The sequence below is a fragment of the Enhydra lutris genome, unplaced genomic scaffold (assembly GCF_002288905.1).
Source record: "Enhydra lutris kenyoni isolate GAN:26980312 unplaced genomic scaffold, ASM228890v2 scaffoldscaffold22, whole genome shotgun sequence".
Taxonomy (NCBI): domain Eukaryota; kingdom Metazoa; phylum Chordata; class Mammalia; order Carnivora; family Mustelidae; genus Enhydra; species Enhydra lutris.
Window position 1 is genome coordinate 20,563,708 of NW_019154106.1, and position 9,679 is coordinate 20,573,386.

The following is a 9,679-nucleotide window of genomic DNA, read 5'->3' on the forward strand; positions in this document are numbered from 1 at the left end:
TCCTTGGTATTGAAACTGTACTCCTTGGTAGGTGAACTTTGTCCTGGCTGGGTTTCTTGTTGATCTTCTGGGGGAGGGGCCTGTTGTAGTGATTCTCAAGTGTCTTTGCCCCAGGCGGAGTTGCACCGCCCTTACCAGGGGCTGGGCTGAGTAATCCGCTTGGGTTCGCTGGGTTTGCTTTTGGGAGCTTTTGTTCCCTGAGCGCTTTCCGTAGAGTTCCGGAGGGCGGGAATGAAGATGGCGGCCTCCAGGTCTCCGGCCCAGAGGAGCCGAGAGCCTGGGGCCCCACTCCTCAGTGCGCCCTCAGAGAACAGCGCCCAATTACTCCCGTCACCCTGGCCTCCGGCCGCGCTCCGAGCTGACCGAGCCTGCGACCGGTTCAAGGTAACCCTGAGCTTAGCACTTACTCCTCGGCTCTGTCTCTGTAGCCGTCTTCCCCGTTCTAATACCTGTAAGCTCTGCGACACTCAGACGCCCCCGATCCTTCTGTGACCCTGCGGGACCTGAGGCCGCGCTGACCCCGCCTGGGCTTCACCCCGGTTAAGCCTCTGGAGCGATGTCCCTCAGCGGAACAGACTTTTAAAAGTCCCGATTTTGTGCTCCGTTGCTCCGCCGCTGCCGGGAGCTGGCCCCCCCCCCCCCCCCGTGGTCTATCTTCCCGTCGCTTTGGATTCACTTCTCCGCCAGTCCTACCTTTCAGAAAGTGGTTGATTTTCTGTTTCTAGAGTTGCTGTTCTTCTTCTCTTCGATCTCCCCTTGGATTTGTAGGTGTTTGCAATCTTTTGATAAGCTATCTAGCTGATCTCCCGCTACCTGAAGTAGTCTCAGCCTGCTACTTCTCCACCATCTTGACTCCTCCCGTTTTCCTATCTTTAATTAATCAAAAGTTTACATATATCTGAGCATGCAACATGAACAGTAACTATTAAGCCAATAATAAGAAGACTAAAGAGAAACAAAGAGATAGTAGATCTTATTAATAAGTCCATATTTTCATTAGCAAATGAATCCTTGTCATGTGCAAATATTCAGTTTCTAGTAGGTATTTTTTGAATATCTAAAAACTGGATTCAGAGATCCCCGCCGATGCTTTCTTTGATCCCTGGAGATAGGAGAACTCCAGATTTGGCTCTACTGGACTTGTCTGACATCTCTTTAGCTGCAGCAGGTCTTCAGAATTCTGGCCCTGCCCATAAATTTCCCTAATCTAATACCTTTTTTTCCTCCTAATTTTTGCTAAACTAACTCACCATTGCTAGCATTCACGTACTCTGTTACCCCTTAATTGACACTGGGCTCTTTCAGAGCAATGCTGTCATTTTGGATCCTTGCGCCACAAAGCAAAGTCCATGGACCAGCTTCATCAGTATCACCTGGGAGCCTGTCAGAAATGCTCAGTCTCAGACCCTACCCTGGACTCACTAAACCTGAATCTGTTATTGAATAAGATCTCTGGGTGGCTGATGAATATATTACGTTTGAGAAGCAGTGGATTCGAATCTGGATTAGAACTCCAGATGGAACTGTTCTCTGGTATAGTCCATCCAGTTCCTGACCTGTTGCCTCACACAAGCCATTCAGTTCCTGTGAGCCTCAGTCAGATAAAAATAAAAATGCCTGCTTGCCCTCCTACCTGGAAGTTTTGTTGTTAAGCTTAAGAAAATCACCAATAATAACATATTTCATAAGCCTATTAACTGATCTATAAACTCAAAGTGCATATTGTTTCTTAATTATTATATAACATGTTTTTTTCTGAGAATCAGGATAACAAGCACACCTTAAAATTTTCTTTTATAATTCAGACAATTCTTCAGAATTACATCACCACCCCCTTGTATTTCTTTTGGAGATTATGTAACTCCTTGTCAGCTCTGTCTGGGTGTGATGAAGTTATCCATCTACCCTTCTGCCTCTTCTTGAGATTTATTAAGTCCTCGAAAACGTTGATATGGAGACCATATTTGACTCACCCCTGCACTCTCTCTTTCCTTCTCTGTGCTCCTCCGCCTCCTGCCTGTGCCTAAACAGAGTTGGCCCTTCATACATGCTTGCTGAATGAACAATAAATACAGTGCTACTTGACCGCATCTCTCTGAAGATCCAAAATGGCAGCCAGTGCCCGGGGTACCTGCGCCACCTGTTTAATAGGGTCGTTAAGAGAATCAAATGAGACTGGGCATGCAAGGGCCCTTGTGAGCTGTAAAACACTGGGTAAAATGAGAGAGGATTATTAGGCATATGTGGTCTGTCAGGGTCTTACAGATGGCAGTCACATGTCATTATGAAAACTGTCTTTAACCAAAGCTGAAATGGTAGTGACTTCTGAGGCTCTTGAGGCAGCTGTTGCCTCTGCTCCATCTTTAGCCGGAGATTCCATTTGCCATATGCATTTGCTTCTGGGCTGTGTGTCTGCTGGTGTACTGGGATAGCATGGCTACCTTGCCAAGCTGGTGTGCACACCCTGCTTTTGGGAGCTGTGGGTGGCCTTCTGGGGTGCTGCTCTTGGTTGACAAGGGCTCTCTCCTGTGCCACAGTCTTGCTGTGTTTATGTGCTGTGTGGCTTCGTTAAAGGAGACTTGTTCAGACTGTTTCACTGGGACAGAGCAGAGTGGAGTAGATGTTTATCTTTTTACAGGGCAAATCAATGAGTAATTTTCTGGTTTGAATGCTATATTTAATACTCAGGGGGAATTCTGTCAACTGTGTCCTATTCCAAGGTGGCTTTATTAAAGAGATTATTAAAAAAAATTCTTACTTAAGGTTCCTAGAATATGCTTTTTTTTTTTTTTTTTGCTTCAACATTTCCAGGGAGTAGTTGCTTTCCCTATCCTGATCCTGTGAGCATTTCGCTTAGAAGTAGGCCATGTACTGACAGCATGCACGTGTACGGGTAAGCTTTCTCTGAATGCCATGAAGTAGGAAGGCAGACAGGCTCTTCACTCCATCAAATCCCAAACCCGAGCTCTCTCCTTTACTGCATGTCAAAAACAAGGATGGAAAGACACTTCCACCTGTCAGTAATTGGCCAACTGCCCAAGCAAAGGAGAGAAGTGGGTTGGGGGGCTGGTCCGTGGACGACCAGTGCCTTGTGTGATCATAAATAGGGGAGTAGTCCAGTTGTGGCTTAAATCCCTTTCAGTAATTGAATTACTTCCAGTTTGTGACCTGAGTGGCTTCAAGCTTCAGTGCCTTTTAAAAATTTTCAGCTTCTAGTCCCACATCCCAAAGCTGGATCCTTTGACCTAACCTCATCAGTGTACAGAGAACAAAAGCAAAAAGGAGGTTTAGAGAGTTCAAGTGACTTGTTCAAAGGCATACAACTAACATAAAGCTGGGACAACATCCTCTGCTGGTAAATTAGCCCCATTATCTTCACAGAGGAATAGTAAAGTTCATAGAGGCTGGGAGGACACAGTTCTTTTCACTGATAGAACAAAAGTTTGAAAGTAACCTTAGCTGTGGGCGAGCCATTTAGATACTCTCGAAGATCTCTCATAGGAATTATTCTAATCCATAAAATGAGATACCAGTAGTACCTACTACAGGTTTTGTAGGTATTAAATAAGCTCACATTTCTAAATTTGTATGACACTGCAGGAATATCATAAAGATATATGAGACTCCAAACAGACCCTTCCATTTCTGACATATTAGAATTTGGGGCTGTACAAATACAGAGTTGTCATTCATCATGTACTAGAAAGTATGCAGATGGGGGTACCTGGGTGGCTCAGTTGGTTGAGCTTCTGCCTTAGACTCAGGTCCTGGGATCCAGCCCTGCACTGGGCTCTCTGCTCAGCAGCCAGTTGGTTTCTTCCTCTCCCTCTCCCTCTGTGATCTTTCTGACTGTCGCTCTCTCTCAAATAAATAAATAAAATCTTTAAAAAAAAAAAAGGAAATAAAGTATGCAGATGTTACATATACAACTTGGAGAATGTGATCCTATAACAAAACCGAGATTTCCTTACATCGAGGATGGCAACATAGAGATTTTAGATAACTCTTCAAGACTGTTTTCAAAGCAAGGTCCAGCGCAGTGCAGCAGCCTTCTCTGACTGGGTAAATTTCAAATATGGGGACTGGTTGCTTTTTCTCTAGGAAAAAAGATGTCATTCGTAAGATTTCGTGGGAATCCATTCTTTGAGGCATATTCACATTGGTACTGCCTTAACCTTATGCAGGACGACGTGCTGTATGACTAGACACTAAGGAAGGCAGTCCTGTGCCACGGAAACCGATGCTGTCCTACCTCCCTGGCCAGTGCATCCACTTCCTAAAGCCCCTGGATTTGCAAGTGAGATCGCTTGGAAGTGAGTCACTTTGTGGAGCTCAGGGCCTCTCTCAGAGCAGTTCTCACAGTCCGCTGTAGATGGCGATGTTGCACCAAGAACTTCCTCCAAAGTGGCCGTGGCAGGCGGAGGAGCATCCCGCAATGGCCTGCTGAGGGTCAGCTCTGAATCCTGCTTCGGGTTCCTCTGGTTGGCCATAACGCAGCGGTTCCCCTCCTGAGCCCCTGCTCACCCATCATTCTCACCCCCACTCCAAGCCAGGAAGGAAAGCTCCGTCTCCCCCACCTCCTCGCCTACTTTCCTTTCCTTTACGCAAGTCGGTGATTAATGGCCGCGCCAGTGAACAGTTGAGAGGGAGAAGGTACTTGCGTAATGGAACAGCGGACAGATTAAATGCAACCGGGTGCCGAACCTCTTTAGCAAGAGCATCCTTGCAAATTTGTTTTCCCTTCCCTCCCACCGCGGCCCCCTCCTCAGAGCAGAGGCAGGCGCAGCCACTTCATTAATCAAGGAGCTTTGCAGGGGCAGACGAATTTGAACAGCAAATTGTCACTTACAATCCTTCGCTGTTTCATGTATCCCTGAGCACTGGTTATTTCATCGTCACCAATTAATCACGACAGCCACAGAAGCCACCTTGGAGTTTATTAGCAGAAAGCAGGTTGTATCTTCCCCCAGGGACAAGCTTTTTTCTGTTATTTCAAACGTGAAGAGTACTTTTGCTTTTAGTTTTTTTGGGTTGAAAGACACAACCCAGTTGCTTCTTATCTTCTTATCTCTCTATGTTGATCATTTATTAGACTTTTCCCAAATCTTACTACATTTCCTTGCTGTAAGGACTGGAGCACCTTCAATTGAAGGTTGACAGAAACAAAACCTGAGGCAAGAAACCTTTTTACCTCAAGCCAGGCCACCGATAAGAATTATTTAAAGAGATTCTCAAAAATATTCAGGCTCTTAGGTCACATCAAAGTCAAATTACCGCAGAATTTCTGGAGCCCAGATCGGGGAATGGTTATTTTTAAATCATCTCATTTGATTGGTAGCCTGGATTGACAACTGCTTCAACCTTCCGTTCCTTGCTCACCTGTAATAGGTGTGTTCATTTATAAAATGAGGGATTTAGGTAAGTGATGTTCATAGTAATCGCATAATCCTCTTTAATTTCCAAAATAAACATTTTGAGGCGCTCCCCTGGCTGAATCACTAATGTGCGTGCAGTTTCAGGGCTGCTTTGGTGACATCTCGTGTCTCTCTTTCCTCATCAACTTTCCTCAAGACAGACAGCTTTTCTGGCCATGTATTTGCATAATGCATTTCTTCTGTTCATTCATTCATTTGTTTCAATGAACATCTGTTGAACATTTCCCTCCGAGCCAGATCGAATCTCTGCCATCGTGGATCTTAAAACTCAACAAATACACAAATGACATTTCATTACAGTTATAATAAGTGCAGCGAAGTAAAAATGCAGAGTGCTGTGAGAGCATTTGATGGAGAGACTGACGGTAGCATGTGAGTCAGAGAAGGATCCCCCAGGAAATGACATTTACAGGGAGACCTGAGGGTTGACAGGAATTAGGCTGGTGGGGGTAGAATGAAGAGAGGAATAGAGTTAGAGGGGAAGGAATGATCTATGCGAAAGGCCAGTGGGAAGGTGGAATATTAATGCTAACAGGGAGGGACCAGATTACGTAGAATTCTGTAGGTCATTTTGCAGACTTTATCTGAAAATTAAAGGGAAGCTATTGCATAATTTTAAGAAGAGGAGTTTAAATGCTTAGACTCATGCTTTTAAAAATACACTTTAAGAAAAGAATTTCCAGAATAATGGCTAAGAAAGAACCTCAAAAACTCTCGCCTTCATAAAAGCAACAGTGGCGAGAATTGTTAACACCAACTTTTTCAGAACTCTGGAAATTAAGCAAAGGCTTGCAAAAATTTGTGGACTGTTAACTTAAGAAAAATGGTTGAAGCTCAGAACCATGAGCTTGTCATGTTTTAGCTTGCCCTATTTCAATGTTCTACTTCCCAACTCTCTGAGTGTCTTAAAAAGTAGTAGCTTTGCAAGCATGCTGGCTATACAGTGAGGAAGCCTGACAGCCATGGACGGGGCATAGAGTTGGAGGCTCTCCAAAGCCCTATCCCAGAAGAATTTTAATTATTTGACCTGCCTGGCAGCTCCCCAGAAGAAACCCCAACCACAAAGCTACTTTTTATTTCATCTGATTCAGAGATCATTCAGTGGGATGAGCTCTTTCTCCAGGGTTATTTGCTGACAATCAATTGGCAATTGTCTAATGTCATGACTGCCTAAGGCCGTGACAACCAGTTGGGGCAAACAGGAGACTGACCAAAAAACTCAAAAAGGAAAATCGGTGGTCCACGCATATGTGCAGGGCTGTTCATGTACTCAGAAGAGACCCAGGAAGGCCCCGCCTTTCCATCACTGGCTGACCTTCAGGGTCTGTGCAAGCAGGTCATAAAGGTTGAGGCACATTTGTAAACATTTGGAGTGCTGAAGATATGACGGACTACACACACAGAGCCCCACAGCAAAGGATGGGAGACTTACTAGTTCAAGGTATTTAAGATAACCTGTCCAATCATTAGCCACTGGGAAATGCAAGCAGTTATTCCAGTCAGTAGTTAGAGATAACAAAGAATATAGACATTGCAGAATTAGACCAAGAAATTCACCAAACAAGCAGCAGGGGTAGGGGGTTGGATGGGGGGAGGGATTCTGATTTTCAGAGTCACCACAGCATATTATTTATAATGTTCAGGTTAAAAAAATAAACTAAGAGACATGCAAGGAAACAGGAAAATGTGACTACACACAGTTAAAAAAAGCAGTCAACAAAAGGCCCCGAGGAAGTCCAAAAGTTAGACTTAACTCTGAAGACTTTAAATTAGCTATTTATGTGTTTGTTCAAAGAACCAAAGGAAACCATGTCTAAGAAGTTAAAGAAAAGGGTAAAAATAGTGCCTTTCCACATAGAGAATATCAGTAAGATGATAAAAAAAACTTAAAAAGAATTGACTAGAAATTCTGGAGTTGAAAAGTACAATAACTAAAGTGAAAAAAAGTGATTGAAGGATTTCAATAGCAGATTTGACCTGGTAAGAAGAAGGATCATTAACTTAAAGAAAGGTTAATTGAGATTATACATTCTGGATCAGAGGGAAAAAAAGAATGGAGAAAGACAAATACAACCTCAGAGACATGTGAGACAGTCAAACAAAGAAACATACTTAATAGTGGAAGGAGAGAAGAGTGACAAAGGAGTGGGTGCAAAGAATATTTGAAGAAATAATGGGCAGAAACTTCCTAAATTTAATAAAAAACTCAATTTACACATCCCAGAAATTCAATGCTGTCCAAGCAGGATACACTCAAAGAGTTCCTCACCTAGGCACATCATACTCAAATTGTTAAGAGCCAAAGACAAGTAGAGAATCTTGAAATAGCAAACAGAAGAATAGCTTGTTGCATACAAAGGATACTCAGTAACATTAATGATTGGCTTCTCATCAGAAACCACCAAGATCAAAAAAGCAGGAGAATGATACCTTCAAAGTACTGAAAGAAAATATTATCAAGCAAACATTCCACATCCAGAAAAATATGCTTCCTGTGAAATGTGAAGTGAATGTGAAGACAGCCCAGATAAACAAAAAGAGAATTTGATGTCAGCATTTATGCCCGAGAAGAAATACAAAAGAGAGTCCTTCGGGCTACAATGAAAAGATATTAGGCAATAATTCAAATCCACATGAAAAAATATAGTAGGCTGATGATGGGGACTATAGAGGTAAATATAAATAATAGTAGAAGTATTTTTAAAAAAATATTTTCTCTTCATATTTAATGTAAATGATAATGTCATAAAGCAATAATTGATACTCTAACAACAGAAATACAGAAGAAGGCAGTGAAGGAATTGAGGAATAAAAAGATACATAAGACATACAGAAAATAATTAGCAAAATGGTAGACATAAGTTTTAAATCATCAGTAATTGCACTAGATGAAAATTGAGTATATAATCCAACCAAAAGGCAGAGATTGAAAGGTAGATTAAAGTTATTATCCAGCTCTGTGGTTTCTACAAGAGACACATTTTGAATTTGGAGACATGATAGGTTGAAAGAAACATGATGGAAAAAGTTACATCATTACAGTGACCAAGAGAGCTAAGTGCAATAATAATATTAGACAAAATAGACAAATGTTTTTACTAGAGACAAAAGACATTTTATATGGTAAAAAGTTCAATCCATGAGAAAAACATAAACATGGTAAACTTGTTTCTAAAAGCAGAGTTCCAAAATACATGAAGCAAAATGGACAGAGTTGAAAGACAAAAATTGTTATTTGTAAAAGATCAACAGAGTTGGCCAAAACTTTAGCTAAACTGACAAGGAAAAAATGAGGAAGTAATAATTGGAGACTTAAGTGCCACACTCTTAATAATGGATATAACAAATAGGTGAAAGATGAACAAGGAAATAGAAGACTTATACTACCTGTAACCTGTCTATACATAACAGATTATAGAACATTGCACCCAGGAACAGTAGAATATATATTCTTCTGAAGTGCATAAGTGAAATTCTCCAGGATACATTATATATTAGAACATAATACAAGTAGTAGTAAATTTAAAAGGACTGAAAGTATACAAAGTATGTTCTAAAACCACAGAGGAATGAAATCAAATACAAACAGAAATTTAGAAAAGCCAAAGTATGTGGAAATTTTAAAACATACTTCTAAATAATCAATGCGAGAAGAAATCACAGGGAAAATTAGAATCTTGAGATGAGTGAAAATGAAGACACAACATACCGAAATCTAGAGAATACAGCTAAGGCAGTGCTTAGAGGAAAATTTATACCTGTAAATGATGATATTTTTTTAAAAAGTTCTCAAATCAATAACCCACATTTCTAGATACCATTAAGAAAGTGAAAAGACAACCCACAAAATGGTAGAAAATATTTACAAATAATATATCTGATAAGGAACACTGATCTAGAATATATATAGAATATTTATAACTCAACAATAAAGACAACTAACACAATTACAAAAAATGGGCAATGATTTTTATTTTTTTTTAAAGATTTTATTTATTTATTTGACAGAGAGATCACAAGCAAGCAGAGAGGCAGGCAGAGAGAGAGGAGGAAGCAGGCTCCCTGCTGAGCAGAGAGCCGGATGCGGGGCTCGATCCCAGGACTCTGAGATCATGACCTGAGCCGAAGGCAGAGGCTTAACCCACTGAGCCACCCAGGCGCCCCTGGGTAATGATTTTTAAATAGACATTTCTCTAAAGGAGATAAATAATCAATAAATTAATAAAAAGATGGTTGATATCAAT